Source organism: Phaethon lepturus, unplaced genomic scaffold (assembly GCF_000687285.1).
Source record: "Phaethon lepturus isolate BGI_N335 unplaced genomic scaffold, ASM68728v1 scaffold17973, whole genome shotgun sequence".
Lineage (NCBI taxonomy): Eukaryota > Metazoa > Chordata > Aves > Phaethontiformes > Phaethontidae > Phaethon > Phaethon lepturus.
Window position 1 is genome coordinate 33,114 of NW_010527209.1, and position 22,438 is coordinate 55,551.

The 22,438-nt window shown below is 40.3% G+C and overlaps 1 protein-coding gene across 1 annotated transcript in view; it reads left to right on the plus strand.

The window, feature by feature from the left end:
* The window catches only part of MICU2 (mitochondrial calcium uptake 2), a 63,051-nt gene that overhangs the window by 3,410 nt on the left and 37,203 nt on the right, over positions 1-22,438 (plus strand). The window lies entirely within an intron of this gene.

A 22,438-nucleotide genomic window follows, 5' to 3' on the forward strand; every position in this document is an offset into this window, starting at 1 on the left:
CACCTGCAAAGTTATTTACTGCCAGGGTGATAATGAAGAAAAATATTTACAGTCCTGCCATCTAAGGAGAATGAGCTGATAACAAATGCAGAGTTTCTTGACAGACTGATTTTGTTCTGCATGTTGACAAAGCAAAGAGCTCTATCAAGGAAGAAAGGCATCATCCAAAGAAAATTTGCTTGCTTTTAGATGCAGTGTTTCACGCTGGATTACCTTTGTAAATATTTGCCTAATTCTATTACCGTTAGTTATTTTATGAAAGGAAGCAGCCACCTCTTTATAAACAGTGGCAAACAGTAAATGAGATGTGGTAGTTTGGCACAGCATTTGTGCTGGTACAAAACACCTACGACAGTATTTTGTGCTAGTTAACACAGTGCATACGAAATGCCCCATTGGGATTTTTGGATTCATGGCTATATGGCATGTAATCTCCTGTTAAAACAATGTTACCACTGTGATGTGTGGCAAACCATTGCAAAACCAGCCAAGGTCGTCTGGGTAATCTGTGGGATGTTCATCTAAACTATCACATCTGATGCAGTGATGGTTTAGTGAAAAAGTGTTTTCTGTTACTCTTCTTATTGTGATGTAAACACTTCTCAATGTCTAGTAATATCTAATAAGAATAATATGAATTTGCTGTGGTGCATCAGAAATTCTAGAATTTTTAAGATAACAGGTATAAGAAGGATAAAGCTCAGCTGACTTACACTGAATTTTCATTACAATGCAGGAGTGTTTTTAAAAGACCGTTACAGCTTCATGTAAAACTTGTATTTTAAACGGTTGTGCATACTTAGGCTCATATTCCAGATTATACAGCCAATATTGTGTTAGAGCTTCTCCATGGAAATATCATCTCTAGTGTGCTGTTGTTGTAGAATATGTAAGAAAAACTATATTAAATTTTGAAAAGGACAAGAATCCTTCAGAAAATGACGATTTTGCAGTATATTAAATCTGGACTGTGTATATGTTCATTTTTCTGGAGAAGATTATTCTATTCCAGAAATACCTTCGTCTTTCAAGTAGAAGACAAACGTTCAGGTTAGCTTGTCTGATGACAATTAATACATGGTAAATAAAGATCTTGATCCTTCTGTATATACTCAGTCCAGATTTAATATATCAGAGCACCTTCACGTCCCAAACCACTTCTTTATCTGCAGTAAAACAGGTTTTCATGGGTTCTATAGCACCAGGGTGCCAGAGGCAGTATTTCCACAGCAGAGTCCTGTCAGTGAGTATTAGCATGTTTTAAGTTTGCTGAGAGAAGTTGTTTGAGTTGGTTAAGCTTTCTGTGGAAACACAGTTGGTGCAAGGTTGTGGTATGTTTGCAAGGTTTGATAGGATGTGTGGCTTCATGTTGTCGCAGCATCAGCATGGTCGTGACTGTGGATGAATCTGAGGAAAGGATACAGTGCAAGGCTGTGATGGTTAGAAAATTGAGTTCTCCATTATCCTTAGTGGAGATCAGTGCTGGTGCAGTTGGTGGGGTTTGGAGAGCCAAGAGGGACCAGCCAGTAAATGGGCACCTCAGAATGACCTGAGTCAGTCTTTTTGTTTCTGGATCTTGAGTTTTTGCCTCCAGTGAGAGTGCAGATCCCTATACTTCAGTGTCTTCATTTTGACCTGAATTTCATATACAATAACTAACAAGACTGATATGAGTCATGCATGAATGTCAGATCTAAAACCTACGGTTCAAAGTCAAAGACTAAGACATTGCTCAAATCCTCCAAACACAACAGAGAACTCTACAAACTGGGATATGCAGGACAGCGATGACTCCTTGCCCAGTGCTAGATGGAAGGTAAAGCAAAGGCAAAGCAGCAGCGTCATGGTTTAAGGTCATTGTATGAATCTCTTCTGAGTTTTAGAAAAATGAAACCAAATCAGCCATTTCTAGCCAAAGCTTCTTAGTCATTGTTGTTTACTCATTTCTTAAAGTGGGGTTATGAGCGACGGAAAGTGATGTTCCTGTTGAGGGATCTGCACACGTAAGCAAAGATAAGCAGACTGCTGAAAATTTCTGCTTCTGTAACCAGCCCATATGGTGAATTTTTCATCTTCAGCTGTCTTTCATCACCCAAGCAGCATTAGGAAATCCTGCCGCAGCCCTAAGAAAGTCTTTAAAGTTACATATTACATACATTTGGCCTTTTACTTTCCCTTAAGTGTCCAAATACAACATAAAAATGTATGTTCTGGATAAAAGATCATTTTGGGTAAAACGTTGTACCTCAGCCAACTGTTGGTAAATAGGTAAGATAAATAAGATTTTTTTTTTTTTCTTCTTTTCCCCTCAGCAATAGTATGTTAGCATTGATAACTTGGTTACATAGGCTGTCTGATGGAACAGCAATGATCTTCATGGGATTGGTTTATCTAAAAATTAATTTGAAGGGAAATAGTTCTTTATCTAGAAACAGTAGAAATACTGCAGAAATTCCTACAATTTTGATAATGTGTATTTATGTCTGGACATAAGCTTTGTTGTGAAATCAAAATAAAGACTAATGCATTTTCATAGCAGTTGCATCCTGAGGTACTACGTAGCAGAATTGGAGATGGAATTCTTGAGGAGAAATGGGGTCTTCCACCCCACAGCAATCAAATCTGGTTTGTTGACCAGGCTGCTTTTTTGGTGTGTTAACTACTGGCCACTGCACTGATTTATTTGTTTGCTCTCGTTTTTCAGAAAAACTTGTTAGGTTGAGAATCTGGAAAATAGATGCAAGAGGTGCTGCAATTAGAGCAGAGGTGTTAGGCGAGGACTGGCTTCCAGCGCTTGTAGCCCCTGCAGCTGCAGCAGCGAGGAAGCGTGCACAGTCAGATGGGGGAGCAGGAGGAAGGATTGAGCACTGATGTTTTGGGGAAAGGGACCCATGGAGCAAAATCACTTAAGAAGCAGCAGATTTTAGCGTATCATTGCACAGGGAGAAGTTGGCCTTCTTTGTCCCCTGTTCCATCTCCATGCCTTGAACCATGTTACGAGACCATGCTGAAGGTACCTGAGATACATTCCATGTAAGGTCAAATAGGAAAACATATTTTTGATCCTTAGAATTATACTGACATTGTATTAATTACATTTGTATTTTTGTGGTTATGACTGCATGAGACGACAGTAAGATTATAATAAGCTCATGGCTTTGTTGTGATTAATTCTTGTTTTTCCCTTTGCATTGCTGCCTAGCTGGACAATGACGCAGAAGCACAGTTCTTGTCTTGATTGACTGCAGTGCTTACTGATAGGTAAAAACTTTGGCAAGATGTTATGTTTTGAAAATACATTGCTGGCTATTTAGCTTTCTGAAAAACACTTGTTAATGAGAAGATATATTGCAACTTCTCAATGAATGAAAGCAATTTTTTAAAACTCAGCACAAAAATAGTACCAATAATAAAACCGGTCAGGCTTCAGCAGAGTTGCAAGCAAGAAGCAAGTGGTCTCAATGCACATCTTGAAGGATTTAGTTATTTAAAGTGTGAAACTTATTGGTTATTTAATGGCATCTGAATGGAAAACAGATTCCTTGAAACAAATGAAAATATATTGTGCGCATACAGAATACTTGTAGTACAAGTAATGGAAATACTTAGTTATTAATAACAGGAGTCTGCTTGTTGTATAAACATCAGCTGCCTTAGAATTTCAGAAGTCTTGCAACAGTTTCTGCTTTAGTCAAGTATTCCAGTTTTGTGACATGCTACTGTGATATTTAAAATACTTAACAGAGAAGTCACTTTTTTTTTATACATATGAACAAATTTCAAGAACTGGTACAATCATTCTTGGTCTCTGAATATTTTTCCTATTTGTAAAGATTTCTTTATTTTTGTAGAACACCACACACTATTTCAACTACATTTATAACAATCTGTCAGCATACCACAGAAAACATCTCTGGGATTTTTTCTGCCACGGGTTCTGAATACTTTTTGACAGATTACTTCAGTATTATTTTTTTAATAAATTCAGTGGAACTTAATCAGTTCTGAAACATCCTGCTTAACTGACAATTAAGTCTTAACAGATGTAGCGTGAAAATCAGACTCAATTAATTTTTATCACTCTTAAATGTGTTTTAATTTCTTGCAATGTAAGTTCTTAACACAGACAGGTATTGGTTTGTACTTACAAAGTACAATCTGTTTTTAAAATTCCTTGGGTTACATTCAGATATTTAGAACTGATGGGGATCTGGCGGACCCTCAGTGGACGATAGCAGGTGCCAGGAGTGCAGGTCAGCCTCTTGCCAAAATCTGGCATGTTTTCTAGCCTCACATTTTCAGCTGTTTGTAACTCTTTCGGTGCTGATGGTTCTGTGTTTTTCCTTAGGCCAATGCTGAATTTTTATTGTATTATTCGTATGATTTATCCTTTTTTGAGTAATCTTGATATAGACTGATTTTTTTCTTTCCCCTGCATGTTCTCATAAGAAATGTAACATTATTTTTTTTTTAATATCTAAGGTAGAACCATCAAGTATCAATCACTTTCCTTCTGGACGATAATAGCAGCCAAGGTGTGCAGCCTGCTTTGGTAGATGAGAGGAGCTGTCCTTACTTGCCAAACGGCTGCGGTCTCCAGGGAGACCTTTGGGAAGTTCCACTGCTCCCTCTTTGCAAAACACTGGCATCAGTTTCCTAGGGGAGAAACTCCCCATGTTATGTTCTCTTTTTCACTCCCCAGCCCTGCACCTGCAGTGGTTATAGCACAGACTGTGCTCAGTAGCCTTTCTTATCTGCTGTGAAACAAAAGCAAATACTGAGCTCGGAGACTTTTTTCCATGTGTAAAACACACAGGTTTCTCTTGTTAGAGCCACCTGCTTACATGGCCGTGCCCTCTCTTGGGCTTACTGGCTTCGTTACTGCAGAGGAGAATGTAGCCGGGAGCCATCTTAGTAATTGAATCCATCTTCCAACGTTGTCCAGTCCATCAGAGAGCTCTGGTCCCCACACCACCATCCATAATGCTGGTGAGCACCTGGTCATTCTGCTGGCTATGTCTTTCGTTAAATATCTTTCCTCTCAGACCTGGAAAGGGTTTGTGCATCTACCTGAAAGCGTAAGGATTTTTTCAGCCATAGCTAGCAAAAGATACCACGCTTTCCAACAAATCCTGCCTTTGTCCTGCCAGGTGAAAGGTAGTTCATCATCGTTATTAGGTCCTAACTGGCCATTCTTGGTTTTTCTAGTTAGCTTATCAGTATATAGAAAATGCCAGTATCCTGGGTCTTCGTTCACCAAGAGCTGCGATCCTGCCTGGCTTAATAAAAAGTAAAAAATGGGCTCCTTGTATGCAAGTTGAATATAAAACATGGCCAAGCCAGCTGCCGTTTGACCTTATCCAGACTATTTCAGTTGTCTTTCAGAAGAGCTGTCATTTGAAGTCTTTAGTATGATACAGCTCGTTTTCCCAAGTGCCTAGCCATCTTTTCAAGTCTTGAATTCGTGTCCTTTGCGCCAATTCCTCCGATACTGCTGGGACTACTGGGACAGAAGAAGTCTTGCTGCTGCATTGGTATTGGCAAGCACTGAGTCACGTATCCCACCGGAGAAACTGCCAGTTCCAGAAAACAGACTACTTTTGTCATCTTTTGTTCCTCTCCAAATATTTTTTGGTTTTGTTTTTTGTTTTTCCTGGGGAAGAGAGAGGTGTGTTTGTTCTTAACTGTGGACTGGATCCAAACAGTTGTGGGCCTGGCAGAGTAGATTCTTATAATAGAGAATACTAAAATTAGTCATTTTGTCTCATGTGGATGGACATCTGCTTTTCCATTGGGACTGTGTTTATTTACTGTGTCAGCTTCTGAACAGTCACCCACACCCTGACATAGCAATTATTTCTTTTACATGGATTTTTTGGTGATAGATAATGTGAGAGCTCACTTCTGTTCTGCTGTCACTTTCTTGGGAGAAAATTTTTGCATGTTAGGTTTTATATTTCATCTGCATCTCTGTCTTTGTTTGAATTGGCAGAGAGCACAATTATTTAGCAGAAAAGAGCAACATGTTTTGGTATGTGTGTGGTGGTAAAGGCAGTGTCTGCTGCTGAAAAAGTAAGACGGGCTTTAAACCAGTATGGTCAATTTAGAAGTACAGTGGGCAACATAAAATGACTTTACTCTTTCACTAAAAGAAAGCCATCTATTGTTTGCTTTTCATTTGCACCCACTTCAAGAATTATAAAAAGGCTACTTAGAATTTGATGTAAATTTCAATTCAGTCTCTTTCCTTTGCAGCTAAAATAAATTCTCATTTCAGGAGGACAGTCCCTATTCTTTATGCCCATTGCTGCAGTAAGGAGGAAAAAGAATATCTGCTTAGTTGTACCATTGTAAGAACATTTGGACTTATTACCACAGCTCGCTTAGGTTTATGTGTAATAGCTTGTAATGTGTTTTTAAGGATTTGTGTCCTCTGTTAGGGTGATACGTAACAGCTTAGCACTTGGTTTTTAGCATTTCATGGCTAAGTATGTCAAAATTTATCATATATATTCCAAAAATGAGCTCCTATTTTAGTTTAAAAACTTAAAATATAGACCTCTTATAAATTTTTCATGCTCAATTTAAAATCATTCGTAACCACTGCTTATATTGGAAAATGGTGACACAGTACCTCCTCTGCTGCTTGAAAACTCTGCTGATATCCAATGTAAAATTAATCACTGTGTGTTTAAACCCACTTGCTCTTGTTGCCAGCATTTCCCATTACCTAAAATAGGGGTTTTTGTCTTTTGAGTCTTAACCTCATAATGCATTATAGATAATTATATTACTACTCAGCACTGGTCTTGTTAGGTTAAGCAAACCCACGTTTGTTTTTATCTCCTCTCGCTGGGTGAGGCCATGCATTTCATGGATTCATGTAGGTAGCTTTATTCCATGCTTTTCTGAATTTGATTTCGTTTTATAAAGCCAGCTTCATTCCCTGACTCACAGCACAATCCAGTAGCAATCACTGTGGCCTAAGGGATGGAACAAGGATTGAAGTCAGGAACTTTTAAAATTAATACTGTTGCTGAAACATCTGAATTGTCAGACTGCCGCTTCAGTCAAGGAGAAAAACAGTACAAAGCAATGCTCACTAGAGCAAAACACTTAAACTCATTTAGCCTGTACTTTTACTCACAGTTGCTACATGCAGAACAGCTTCCAGCACCACAGGGGCTTTGGTCCTCTTTTGTAGCTCCATGTGCATGCTAGGCTGAGGGTAGTACAGCAAAGCAAATTATTTTCTCTGTTCTTAGGTGAAGAAAGTTTTTGTGTAATCATGGCATCATGATTAAGACAAAAAAACAGATCTGGCAAAGAACATCCTTTTGGGAGGTTAAGGGCTTGATGCCCCCAGGCAATGTACACCTTTGCACAGGAACAGGAAAAATTGTTCATTTTTTTTCAGTCCAAGATTGGTCTTGGAGGACCAATTAGTTTTGTCAGAGAAGCTGAGTATGGCAGGAAGCAAACAATGCAAGGATAACTGGAGGCAGCCCAGTATACTGAAGGCTACTACAAGTTAAATGAGAAGATGTTAGTGGGAATTTTGATGTAAAGTGTATTTATGCTTTTAGATTTGTCTCGTCCGTTAGCTTTACTGAATAAATACTTCTGTTCTATTTCTGTTTTGACAGACCTAGTACAGCGTTCCCTCTGGTGCTCAGTAAGATCAGAACTCCTTAGAAAATCTGAATATAACATTAAAGACAGGGTAAAGCTAAATGTCTTTTTGAGGTTTGCATCATCAAATGATTTGAATTGAGGGGAGAAAGATTTTTTCCCTGGAGAAAACAAGAAAATTCTAGAAAAGCGTAACTTCATTTTTTTGAAAGATACTATTGATCATCTTTGTCTAGATTTTTTTTTTCTTTCTGCCAAACTTTTTTCTTTAGAATGTGAGGAGTTTGAAGTCACAGGGTCAAGAGACTGCTTATCTTTGCTTCTCTTATTCAGTCTTCACCCCTTAGAGCGGAGGAGGTGTTCTACTTGGTGCATGAGACTTTCTTTTCTACTAGTAGTGAAGGCTGATGGACATTGTGTTGGTAATTTATTATTAAATGTACTATTGGCAGCACTTATTTTTTTCTAACTTGCAAATCAACCAAACCATTTTGGCCACTGTGATGAGGCACGATTAACATCTGTTTTTAAGCTCTTCTATGATTTGTCATTGCTTATGATCTTTTAGGGGAGTTCTCAGATATTTCATGATCCTGCTCCTCTTTCCATTACCACCTTATCTTCTGAATAAAGACAACGTTTCAAATTAGGTTCATGTAATTTTATTCTGGTACTTTCAAAAACTGGCCAAAACTACATTGCTCTAGTAGTCTTTCTGTGTGGCAAAAATAGGATAAACCTTTCTTAGCTTAAAATACAGGAGCATTCTGTTATCACTTCCATATCCTTGGAGCCCCTGCTGTAGAAAGACTTCCCAAACATCTGTTAATTGCTATGTGACAGATGTTAATGATGTGTAAACAAGTTAGACTCAGTAGGGGCTGCCACTGGTTTGCTCAGAGCTTCTGTATGTGCTAATAACAGAATGAGCTAATCTTAGAAGTAGAAAGAAACTCCTGGCTAATTTAAAGGTAAAAGCAAGAATGATGTGGACCATCAACTGAAGGAAAGCAAGTAAGCCACTGAAAGGAACTCCGATTAAGCATGAGAAGGAAGAAAGAAAGAAAGAAAGTCTGGAGATTGCAATAATGCCTGAACCTGGAGAGTTATGGAAATAATGAAGTAAAGCTGTGCAGGATCAGTAAAATGCCCAAAGCAGTAGGCAGTCTTCTGTAGGAAAATTCCCAAACATGGTCATTAGAATGTCCTTATCTTCTCACAGTGGCAATTGGAAAAAGTAATGTCATCACTGGGGCCATCTGCATTAAAATGGCTTTCCTAAAATTTTCATGTAGGTTGCACTTCAGAGCCTTATAAAGGGAAAAGGTTCTTTCTGGAAATTCTGACATGGCAGGATCAGCTTAATTCAGCTCTGAATAGCAATTCCCTTTATCACTAGTCATCCTTGTAATCTCCAGAAATCTAAAATATCTGAAGTTAAGTACTACAGTACTGCACCTATGCCAAAAGCCTCTTCCCCTAAAATAGTACTTTTATTCTTTTTTTTTTCCTTATGCTGATTCACTAATCACTAATGGGAATTAGTTGCAATTATTACAGTTCTGCTGAAAAAGAAAGTGATGCATTAGGTTCTCCTAGAAGACACATACGGTAATTCAGTTCATCCTTTTAATAAAACTAATTCCAAAATGGATATGTTTCTTTGGTGAGTGTTTATTCACCCATTTCTTTCAATGGATGATGTCAGGAGAATGTGGAAGGGTGAGGAACAGGTGGATAATATCACCAATTGCAAAAATACAAATATCTTGAGTAAAACCATAGAATATTAGCAAGTGGATCCAGAACAATTTTGTGTACTTTCTTTTGTTTAGATTTATCGTATGTTTTAGAAGTTCCACTTATCTACATTCAACACAGGTGGTAATTAATTTACTGAAGCATTTCCAAAATTCCTAGTAAAGAGGGTAACTTCAGCCCTTTTTGTCCTCTTACACAAATGTATTTGTTGTTTCTTCACAAAAAGTCTACTGCAAAGCAGAGGTGAACAGGAGCTAGACCGGTACCTAGCCCAGGTCATCCCAGGCAGTAACTGAACACCATCTAGTGGGTGTTACTTAATCCTTTCATTCCTAAGCAGAATTTATATTGGTTATAATTTACAAATTGTTCTGCAAGCTCAATAGCTATGCCCTCAGACATCTAGTCACCATAAATTGCTTGTTCATGAATGGGGCTTATGTTCTGGAAGATAAGCATAATAAGGTTCTGAATTTTTTTTGTGTTTACTGTCCTCTGGACAGAAAGATAAAATATCCCAGGCCTTGAGCTTAAACACAGAGCTCTCAATTACTGAAATTACCAACATAGAATTGTTTCCTTTCAATGAAATGCCCAAACTCATCATTAAATACACTACTTAGTACTCTCATGTCTTGATGAATCAGGTAAAAATGCTGTCTCTTCCTTCCTGATTTGTTGGTGAGAACGGAAGCCAGGGTACAGTCTTCAGCTGCATAAGAATGTTGCCTTTGATGTAAGCGAGGGGGAAAAATCTTAAAACTCCATATAAAACCTACCAACTGTTGCTTGTATTTGGTGCTAGTGTAGGTTACAAAAGCACCTAACCTGATATTTTCCTATTACAAAGTTGCTCAGGTGACTGTATTAAATTAGAGAGACGTCTTGTATTCATAGCCCTTTTAGAAACAAATGTCTGCAAGCGTATTCAAAACCCAACCGGACATGGTCTTGGACAACCTGCCCTGACTGACCCTGCTTTGAGCTTTTTCCAGTTGTAACCGTGAGAATATCAGGACGTTCTAATTACAACGATGATCTCCAGAGCTCCCTTCAAATTTGTCATAGAATAGGTTGGGTTGGAAGGAACCTTTAAAGGTCAATTTCAACTGTTCTGTGAATGAGGCAATTTCCCTCATTGGGAGGAGGAGGAGCCCCACTTCATGCGTCTTCCCACAGGCCTCTCAAACTTCTGAGACGATCTTCCGCAATCACCAAAAAGGTGCTGTTTGTGCTATATTCCCTTGAATAGTTACTACTGGGAAGGAATAAGATGTTGGAAAAGATGTGTTTAGTCGGTGGAGCACGTAGGGCAGCCCTAAAGGAGTCAAATTCTAGATATTTGATGGAAGGACAAAGCACTAGGAGAATGAAACAGGAGCAACTATTACCACCATCATTAGAATAGTGCAGCAATAGAAATCGGGCATCCTGCTGATGAGCTTTCCAGATTTCACAACAGCAGTGCGGAAGGACCTCAGCCATTTCTCTGTTGTGGTTTTTTTTCTTCCCAAAGGTCTGACTAGGGGTTGCTGGGAGATGATGAACGAAAGTTTCCCAAACTTGTAGCAAAATTCCATTGTACTTTTCCAATCAGCTGTCACTTCTTGAAACATTTTTTGCAATATTTCTAAGAACTTGTACTGCATGTTCTTGTAGTGGAAGTAAATTAATCTTTAAAAGAAAAATACTGTTTTAACAAAAAAGAAAGAATTAATGATGGTGTAAATAATTTTGCTATGTGATAGGGTGAAACACAAAAAAAGTGAGCTACTATATAAACTGGATCTAAATAGCTTTTTATATTTACAGGACTCTTGAGAACCCACTCAATTTATGTGAAATGTCAGTGCTCCCAGTTACTTACCCACTGCAGTAATTTAAATTGGCTTGATGCACTAATATGTCAAGCTATTTACTGCTTGGATACAAGTGCTATAAATGCCCTACATCTGAACAGAATTATGGTAACAGCACTGCATTTTTCATGCTGATACCATTAATAGCCTAAATTTTTTGACAAAATATTTTGAGTTTTAATTTTTAAATTATATCAAGTTATTACTTTTTTTTCTGTTCCTCTAGGAATAAGCAGTATCAACAGTACCCTGAACTTTGTACTCATACAAGTAAGTTTAAGAAAAAGCAAACTATTGTGTAAAAAAGCAGTTGAATTAATGTCACTATTTTCTTTTGAACCCCAAACTACGGTTTAGTATTAATACTGTCTTCCGAATGTGCAAATATGTATTTATGTGTATATAAACTGATGAGATAATGCATGAGCAAAAGTCTGTTGGTAGCAACAGGACAAAGTAGGTGACCCACATGGTCATTTCAGGCTTTGTTATCTGTAACTCTTGCATGTTGGAGTGTTTGTGCAATAAATAAACCATACAGTTACTTCATATAATTTGACACAGTTTTATATGATTCGTTCCTGGTTAGGGGATCAGTTGCATCAAACCAAGAAGGTGAAAAAGATAGTCCTTTCTGACACGTGCCCTGTTTTTCCTTATTCCAGGTTTAGTAAGGTAGCTTTATGCTAGTGATAAATCCCCACAAAAAGAACGAATTCTTCAACTGACACCTCAGTTATGTTTGCCAGCAAGTGAATCCAATTTGTAATAATGAACAGTGTTTAATATTCTTGTCCTTAGTCTTTAATTGTATTATATTCTTTTATATTTTTTAAGATGCACATTTGTCATGGTAGGGAAGATCTTCAGATGTATGGAACAACACATATTTTAAAGGATGTGGCTGAATGAGGTACGATAGGGATTATTGTTACAGTGGTGATGGTGGCTTTCTGTTGAGCACAGAAGCTTAAATCAAGTCTTACCCAGTGAGGTAAGAATCAATTTCTGCTGCTGTTAAGGTGTCGACCTTTTCTTCCTTCATTTGGATTGTGGGATGATGAATTCGCACACATTTTCGTTCTGAATCCAAATTAATCTCTGCTTACAATTAAGATGCAATTTTCTCAAGTTATGCATGCAGTTAGATCTTTAACTGTGTCATTTTATTGTTGTTCTTATCCTACTTTATTTGTTCATCTAATTTTTGTTATACTTGCCTTCTCTAGCTGTAAAGTAGATTACAGAGACCTTAGAGCAGGGGTCATGACTTCTAACACTGTCTAGAAGAGGAACAGAATTAAACCTCTAGTACTACAAGGCTATCATAATAGTTTTTCCTCATCTGTCGTTAGTACCTTAACCTAGCACGTGCTCTGGCACTATGGTATTTAAAAAACTAGTTTTTGTCAGCAATAGGAGATGACAACATAAAGCATAGTGACACTACAGACCTCATCTCTTCTTTATTTCAGGGGAGGATCAGAGTTCATTAACTGAGTCTTCTTGAAGGCTTAGTCTAGCTTATGCTGTTCTCCTTGCTAGATGAGACTGGCTACCATCTCAGGCCTAATACTAGGAATTTTTCTTGAGTTGAGGCTCTGTCTGCCTGCTTTTTGTGGAAGATCTATGGTTTTGTGCAGATTCAAGGGATGCCATCCATCCCAAAAGTCTGAACTACCTAATGTTCTCTGTAGGTTGTGAGGAGTCATTCTCTACCCTTCTGGTCACAGAAACATGTATTATGGAAACAGCTCCTTCCAGGTAATCTTAATTGTCCTTCATAACACTTTATTGCTCCAATTATGCAGCCACTCTGCCTCTTGAACTGTACAATTTGTCCTTGTATCTGATTAAGTTCTTAATAAAACAGAGAATACGTGCCCTTAGCACTGCTAACATCAGGCTGATAGATAGGAGATTGGAAAAAACAGATTACAGACATAACAAATACAAAAACAGTCATAGTGTGAGTTACCTGGTTGCGTGCAGAAGGGTTAATCTACTCAATTTAGAGATATAAAACCTGAGTGGCAGGTCAGAGTGAGTGATTATAGCATCTCTTTAAAGTTAATGGAAGGAAACTGGTAAGTCCAAGGCCTGTACTAGACAGCTGTCTGTCAACCTGGAATAGATTGCTTTTTTGCCTTGTCTGTTTCTGTCCTTTGACTATAAAGGAGCCTGGGGTCATTAGTCAGGATGAGGTCTGTAGACAGAGATAATATCTTTTATTAGACCAGCTGCTCTAAGTTGGAAAAATTAGACAAGCTTTTGGGCATGAGAGCTCTTCTTCAGATCTGAAATAGGAGCAGCAGATTTCAAAGCTAATTATAAACCCTTTTCTACGTATGTCCTTACACCACCATAGTTATAGCAAAGCATCATAGAGATCACTAACTCAGATTTAGGCATCTAATTTTTAGACATCTAAATGAAGCCAGAGGAACCAAGCATGAGGTGCTTGTTTGGGAGTTTGAGGACTTGCATTTCACGTGACACATTCTTCCTCTGGATGCTCTCTCCAGTCCTGAGCTCAGAACCAGCCCAGAGGGCTGGCAGCCTCTCCTGCTGGGGAGATGCTCATCTGCGATTGCCTTCTCTGCTTGGCTTCTTGCTGCTTGTGTGTTAACTCGCATCTCACGTTCCTTTCGCAGCCAAGGGCTGCCGTTACAGGCCTGTTAGACTTTTCTGGTGTTTTGGAAGAAATAACTTTCTGTATGCTATATATCATTGCAGTGGTGAGCCTGGAAGTCTGAACCTCTTCTCAGCTTTTGCTGTCTGCAGTTTGGATATGTTATTAGAAAGAGAGCAGATCTGGGAGCAAGTCACTTTCCCTGGATAATACCTAAGGAAAAATTGTTCCCCTGCTCTCCTTGCTGTCCCGACAGCAGCTACAGTCCCAGTGAGCTGCTCGTGTGCTCTGTAGTGAACACCACAAAAATCTGGTTTTACCCTGATGCCTTTGATTATTTTGGAACTCCTGGCACTGCTGGTGACTTGGTGCCACGGTCTCTTTAACAGGTTTTGAAAACTGGTTTATCTTAATTTTTCAGTCTGTTTCAGTCTCCTAAAAGACTGTGTTGTCCTTTGATGTTTTCTCCATGCATCAGCATCCCACCCTTTTTTCCCCGGGCTGCCTTACTCACTGAGAAACCTTCTGGTATTGACTGACTCTGATGCAACTTGTCTTCTGAAATGGAGATTTGCCAGCACTGGCCTTGGCCCAGGACTCTATCTTTCTCGTTTCCTCAGAGGAACGATTGCTCTAAATAAAGAAGGACAGATGCAAAGCTTGTTTTGTAAAGCATATCAGAAGCTTCTATTACTGCAAATTGCCTTTCCCACTGGGCATACTTGGATTTTAATTCAGGTGGTTCAATTCACTAATTCGTGTGATTGAAATGACTTTTATCAATTATCTTTCAGTGGAGCAATGCACCATTTCAGTAAAAGCTTAGTAGCTGAAATGGATTCTTAATTCATTTAAATGGCAAGCTCATTTATTGTTCAGATATTGGTTTGCCAGGAGCTATCATAGCAATCTGACCACTTGCTTCGTCATGCTTTCAAAAAGCCTTGATTTTTTTTTTTTTGTTATCCTTGATTTATCTCAAACATCACCAATATCAACAACATTTCAAAAGGAGGCCTTAAAGAAGTAATTACTGGCTTGAATTTTTGCCCTTTACGTTATTGGTTTCATTAGCAGTAAGTACTTTGTAAATACATAGAGCTGAGATAAAAAACATTTATAAATGCTTTAAAGAACTGAGAATGTAAATAAGACGAGTAAACAAAAGCACACCTTGTTGAGATAAGGTACTTGTCCAGTATCGTAAAAAATATCTGAGAGAGCAAGCTGGGAATGAAATACAAGCTATTGCATTTCAATGATCTTCTATTTGAGGCTAATTTAAACAAAAATTTTTAATGGGGTCTCCCCTAGGAAGTTGACATACATGATTCTTTTCTAACCCAGCTCACCAGGGCGCAGGGGCAGGATTCTCAGAGTTCAGCCTGTGTGAAAGGTGGCAGCTGGCTAAAAGGGAGAAATACAAATTCTTGTTCCCACGGCGGGCAAGGCTTGCGAGGTGGGCGCTGCTGTAAAGGCCACAGCATGAGCTGCACACAGTGGGTTTGGGTTTTAAAATGCCCTGATCCTGTCCACAGATTACAACTGCCCTGAAATCCCATCCAGCGTAAAAGGTTTGTTTCACTCCTCGTTTTGCAGAATCAGGGTTTCGTTGAACTGTAACATACTTAATGCTATTCTCTTATTTTTTTCAGGAAAAAACAAATGATTTCCTAGTACCCCAGTATGACTTTGAACTTGCCAAGCTTCAGCAAAGATAGCAATAGTTGCCATCTATAATAAAAAAACTGCGAGGACAAATTTATTTGTTTTTTACTTGTTTATCACAGTGTCTATCTGAAATGGATCTAAAAAGAGATCCTGGTCAAACCATCTCAGTGACTTTCCTGATCAAAGGGACAGGAGTTTGTTGTCCTCCTAGGAAAAGATAGCTATTTTGTACTGTTTGCATTTGAAGTTAAGGCTGTGGAGAAAGGTGATTTAAAAAATTGATTTTCATTTCCATGTTACAAACATAGTGCAGTCTTACAGACATGTAAAATTATGCTTTCTTTCAGATAGTAGTAACTTCTCTGCTTTTGCTTTGGCATTTGATTATTGTTGTTATAATGGTTGGTCATAGTGATTTTGTTCATTCTTTGGCTCTTAATGTCTTTTGTCAGATCTAAGCCTTTCCTTAGCTATACAGGTGTAAATGGGTGGTACTGAGTGCAAGTGGGTACTTGTTTAATTCAGCCCTTTCCTAACGTTAATCCTAACATTGATGTCGGGTCCATTCTGCATCTCACTGTAAAAAAAAACTGATAGATGATGGAAACACTTCTATTGTAAGAAATGTATGTGACAAAATACCCAAGTTTGCCGACGGCAATTTAAGGCTGACGTAGCTGCTCTTGGCAGTGTTTTCCTAATTACAGTTGTCAACTTACTTTCTTGGCGAACAGCACAGAATTTGTGTGCTTCTAAGTAGATTCACTATTCATTCAACTTAAAAAGCTAAAATGGCTTTTTGTCCATGAAAGGTGTGTCTGTACCTTGTTGTTGTTTCATGGATCCGCTATAGATGGTGAAAATTAGGTGATAGCATCTGTAAAATATGTAGACACCCTTGAAAATACACATTGTCCTTTAAGCCAGAATTCCATCATAGTCTTGGCAGATCTGTAGGAAAAAAAAAAAAAGTTGTTTTTCTTCTCATTCATTCAAGTTCAAAACAATAAAAATTCCAACTTTCTTTTTTTGATACCAAAGTAAAACTGTTCCTACTACAAACAAGTTTTCTAATATGTCATTAATTTACCTATTAGTGAGACTCTATCAAGGTAAAGGAATAAAACAATAGAAAAATGCATCATACAGATCTTTTACTTACTAGATTAAATAATTCCCAATAATTATAACCATTGCTTGTATTCCTCAGAGGGAGACTTAGATCCTAATATATTTGTAGTCATGTGTCAGGAATGACAGCACCAAGATTTAACTGATAGAAAGGAAAAGGCTTTTTTATTTTTTTCTTCAGTGTCCAAACTGGCCAAGAAAACTGTTCGTACTTTTGCAGCGCATTTTCTGCAAAGAGGAGTTAACCTTCTTTTCCTAATTCTTGTAGACAAGGCCTTAAAAGACCTGGTTCCTCAGAGGGCTGTATGTCTGGTATGGTAGTGTGCGATACTAACAGAGCTTTCCATATTGTTGTTTATAAAGGGATCTCATTGTTAGGAAGTGAATAAATGGAAAGAATAAGCACCAAGAGCTAAATTAGTATTGAAGGAATATTATGAGTGCTACAATAAAAATATCTAATGCTTCCAAGTGGAAACTGGGATTTGAGTCTTCACAGATTATTTTATATGGTGACAGTACCAAAAGAATATAACTGGATTTCATTCTTAGAAAATATTCAAATAATTGTTGGAGGAAACTCATTCTACCATTTAAATTATTACATTATTATAAGATTGTATTCTAATACTTCACAGAATCATTAAGGTTCAAAAAAACCTTTAAGATCATAAAGTCCAACCATCAACCCAACACCACCATGCCCACTAAACCATAGCTTGAAGTGCCACGTCTACACATGTGTTCAGCTGGCTGTCAACCAGCACCTCCAGATCCTTTTCCGCTGAGCAACTTTCCAGCCACTCTTCCCCAAGCCTGTAGCTTTGTTTACTTTTACACAAACGACAATATGGAAAATAACACTAGTGTCACAAATGTAATTTTTTTCAAAAAAAATGCCTGGCCTACCAGTACACATGCTTGCTGACATGTGTATGCCATTTTCATTTGACTAGGTTATTAAATCTTCTGATTTTGAAGCCCATGTGAGAAGAGCACCATTAAAAGGCTCTACATTTATTACTCTGCTGTATTTACTACTTAGAAAAGTAGAGAAGCCTTTGTTTATTTCTCAGTCTGTCCCTTTCCCTCCTACCTTTTTTCCTCTTTTCTTGTAGCAGCAGCCCCTTGTGCAGTCAGCTGCGGTAGGGACCAACACTCACCCACCTGGTTCTGCTCCTCACCAAGTCCTGAGGTGATGTGACTGTCCTCCTCCTCTTCTGCCACTCAGCAAAGGCTTCTTCTCCTCTGGTAGTCTTTTCACCCATGCCAAGATTCCCCAGTCAAGGGTAGCACGAGTACCTCTGTATCGTTGTTGTTGCTGTCTTTTCATCTCTGAACCAGGTCAGTAGGCATGTCAACATCTCAGCTATCCTCTGGAGGGTGGCCATAGCTGAATGCAAGAGGGCAGATGTTGATGGCTGCCGCAGCCATTTATATGAGCTCTAAGCAGTTGCAGGTGTGACTGCGGACTGGTGAAAAGAGAATCCATGTGTCTGCAACAGATTTTCCTTCCCTTCCTTAATTTTTATCACTGTAGGGTAGTTCTCATTGAGGGTATGTTCCCTAAAACTGGGTAGCTGAAGCGTTTCAGAGTTCCTGTGCTGAATACAACATGAAGAAGAGAAACATGGACTTAAGCAAGTGTAGAGCCTCGCAAACTTGGCCAACTGCTGTCTCAGCTGTAGCTCCCAGTGCTTTCCCCTTACCTTGCATCAATTATTCATGCCTTTGCGGTTCCAGCTCACAGACTTCAGCTTGTCTCCCTTCGTCATCCTCCTGAGTGCTGGCAAAAGGCTACTGCCCAGTACGCTGCTGCGGTAGCTGTTCCTGTCCCAGATGTGATGCTCTTGGGGCCACCAGGAGAATGGAATGAGTGGAGCTGCTGTTAACCAAATAAGAGTGCATGGCTGGCTTTGAAACAGGCAACTATGTTGACCCTTTACAGTGAAAATCACTGCAGGGTGGTTTTCCCTTTTATTCTTTCAGACATTGTTTTTTGCAGACCTACAGCCTGACTCATTCCCTCTGGTAAGGCTTCTTGCCGTGTGGGTCGCCCAGAGCCGAAAGAGCTGCTGTAGTTTAATGCCACATTGAAATGCACTGTGCAGAGGAGGTGACACTTCAAAACTGATACCTGAATCACTTAATTTGCTAAATAACCATTCATTGAAATGCTCTGCAGCAGTCAGCAGTGTTGAACTGTGGTGTTACATAGCACTGCTCAGGACTCAGCCTTGCTGGATATAAGCATTTTAAACTTGATCTCCCAGACTGTTATTAGTCTGACTTCCTTTATCTCGAAAGAGGCAAAGTAGAGGATTTCACACTTCCTTTGAGCTAGAAGGTATCTAGCTGTGTAGCTTTATATATGTGTGTAAACATATGTACGTGCACTGCACAAAAATGTATTCATCCACACTAACAGGTGGTGCTGGCAACACCTGTCGCTGGGGTCACTCAACACTCCGATATTAAAACCCTAATTTTAGTTGCTTATAACTTTTGTCAAACTTAAACATTTGGGTTGCAATGTTATGTGCCAGGTGTCTGCCTTAGGCTGATTTGGGGGAGGGGGGCAGGGAGAGGAATTTATCAGCAAAACTGTTACTGCCAGTTCAGAAGCCCAGGCCAGGGCACTGGTTTGCCTGTGCTGAAAAATGAGCTATTGCTGGTTGAGATGTTCCAGCAGCTTCTCTCGTCCGAAGCCAAAAGTTGCCAGTGGAGCCCCCCTGCAACTGGGCATGTCTTTTGCCAGCATTATGGAAATTCACTGTTTTACTGCAAATGGACCTCCATCTGGCTAAATTATGGGCCTGTGAAAATGCTTGGTAGAAGTTTGTTGACGGCTGCCCACCAGGCTGCCTCCATCATGTCCGTTTCCAAAGAGCAGTGCAGCGCTGGTGACCCTTTGGATGCAAGATGCCCGTGGTGCAGCAGAGTAAGCCGTGTAGCCTGAGCATGGAGCAAAGCAGGCTGCTGTGCACAGCGGCACCGCTCCTCAGAGCAAACACGAGCAGCTTGGCCTGCGCTTACAGAGTGTGAATAAATAGAAGGTAATGGCTGGCTGGTATCCAGAGGAACTGGTGGTGAAGGAAGGGAGCAATGGGCTGAGAGTGGTAAGAGTGAAGGACACAGGGTTTTACGAACTTTACGAGGAAAAGTGCCGAGGAGACAGACTGGTGTGACAGGGTAGATAAGACTGAGAAGGGATGGAGCACAGCTCCTGCCAGTCCACAACCACAGGATTTCTGTGGTCCCTGCCTCACCAGCTGAAACATTCCACCGATAATACATGACAGCTCCTCGAATGGGTGGTTTACAGGCGAATACAACCTGTACTGCTGCCAGTGGCTCCCCTGTTGGAGCGCACAGATTTGAACCTGCTAATAAAACAGGAGTTTGCATGGTTTCATCTGATGCTGTTTCAGGAGGCAGAGTTGTTCAGTTTACTTCTGCTTAATAGAAACATCAATATTTTTGATGTTTGTCCCTTGCGAGTCCCTTGGGAGGAGTCGCTTGGGAGGCAGTCCTGAAGAGCAAAGGAGTCCAGGAAGGCTGGACATTCTTCAAGAAGGAAATCTTAAAGGAGCAGGAGCAGGCTGTCCCCATGTGCTGAAAGACAAGCTGGTAGGCAAGACCACCGGCCTGGCTGAACAGAGAGCTTTGACTGGAACTCGGGGTGAAAAAGAGACTTTAGGACCTTTGGAAGAAAGGGCAGGCAACTCAGGAGGTCTACAAGGATGTCGTGAGGTTATGCAGGGAGAAAAGTAGAGGGGCCAAAGCCCAACTAGAACTAAATCTGGCTACTGCTGTAAAAGACAATAAAAAATGTTTCTACAAATGCAGTGACAACAAAAGGAGGGCTAAGGAGAATCTCCATCCTTTATTGGATGCAGGGGGAAACATAGTGACAAAGGATGAGGAAAAGGCTGAGATACTTAAAGCCGCCTTTGCGTCAGTCTTTAATAGTAAGACCAGTTGTCCTCCAGGTACCCAGCCCCCTGAGCTGGAAGACAGGAATGGAGAGCAGAATGAAGCCCCCATAATCCAAGGGGAAATGAGTAGTGACATGCTACACCACTTAGACACACACAAGTCTATGGGGCTGGATGGGATCCATCCGAGAGTATTGAGGGAGCTGGCGGAAGTGCTCACCAGTTCTGGCTAATCAGCAAGGTCTCAATTGACTGGAAGTTATAAAATGTGACGCCCATCTACAAGAAGGGCCAGAAGGAGGATCCAGGGAACTATAGGTCTGTCAGCCTGACCTGGGTGTGGGGAAAGGTTATGGAGCAGGTTTGTCTTGAGTGCCATCCTGTGGCACATACAGGACAACCAGTTGATCAGGCCTATTCACCATAGGTTTATGAAAGGCAGGTCCTGCTTGACCAACGTGATCTCCTTCTATGACCAGGTGACCCGCTTAGTGGATGAGGGAAAGGCTGTGGATGTTGTCTGCCTGGACTTTGGTAAAGCTTTTGACAGTGTTTCCCACAGCATTCTCCTGGAGAAACTGGCTACTCATGGCTTGGATGGGTGTACAACTTCACTGGGTAAAAATCTGGCTGGATGGACAGGTGCAAAGTGTTGTGGTGAATGAAGTTAAATCCAGTTCGCGGCCAGTCACAAGTGGTGTTCCACAGGGCTCAGTAGTGGGGCCAGTTCTCATTAATATCTTCATCGATGATCTGGATGAGGGGATCGACTGCACCCTCAGTAAGTTTGTACATGACACTAAGTTGGGCAGCAGTGTTGATCTGCTGGAGGGCAGGAAGGCTCTACAGAGGGATCTGGACAGGCTGGATCGATGGGCTGAGTCCAACTGTATGAGGTTCAACAAGGCCAAGTGCCAGTTCCTGCACTTGGATCACAACGACCCCATGCAATGCGACAGGCTTGGGGAAGAGTATCTGGAGAGCTGCCTGGTGGAAAAGGACCTGGGGGATGTTGGTCGACAGCCGGCTGAATATGAGTCGGCAGTGTGCCCAGGTGGCCAAGAAGACCAACAGCGTCCTGGCCTGTATTAGAAATAGTGTGGCCAGCAGGAGTAGGGAAGTGATTGTGCCCCTGTACTCGGCACTGGTGAGGTCGCACCTCGAATACTGTGTTCAGTTTTGGGCCCCTCACTCCAAGAAGGGCATTGAAGTGCTGGAGCATGTCCAGAGAAAGACAGCGAAGCTGCTGAGGGGTCTGGAGAACGAGCCTTACAAGGAGCGGCTGAGGGAACTGGGGTTGTTTAGTCTGGAGAAAAGGAGGCTGAGGGGAGACCTTACTGCTCTCTGCAGCTGCCTGACAGGAGGTTGTAGCAAGGTGGGTGTTGGTGTCTTCTCCCCAGTAGCAAGTGATAGGACAAGAGGAAGCGGCCTCAAGTTGCACCAGGGGAGGTTTCGATTCAATATTAGGAAAACTTACTTCACCAAAAGGGTTGTCAAGCTTTGGAACAGGCTGCCTAGGGAAGTGGTTGAGTCACCATCCCTGGAGGTATTTAAAAGACATGTAGACGTGGTGCTTAGGGACATGGTTTAGTGTCTTGGCAGCGTTAGGTTTATGGTTGGACTTGATGATCTTAGAGGTCTTTTCCAACCTTAATGATTCTATGATTCTTTGATTTTCATTCTTTTTTCTCCTTTTTAGTATTTGTTAGCTTTTGCATACTCAACATGCACTTGAAGGATTATTATGTGTCCATGCAAATCCCTTTTTAAATAGTATAGTTGTTTCTTGCTGTATAAGACTCTGTACTACATTT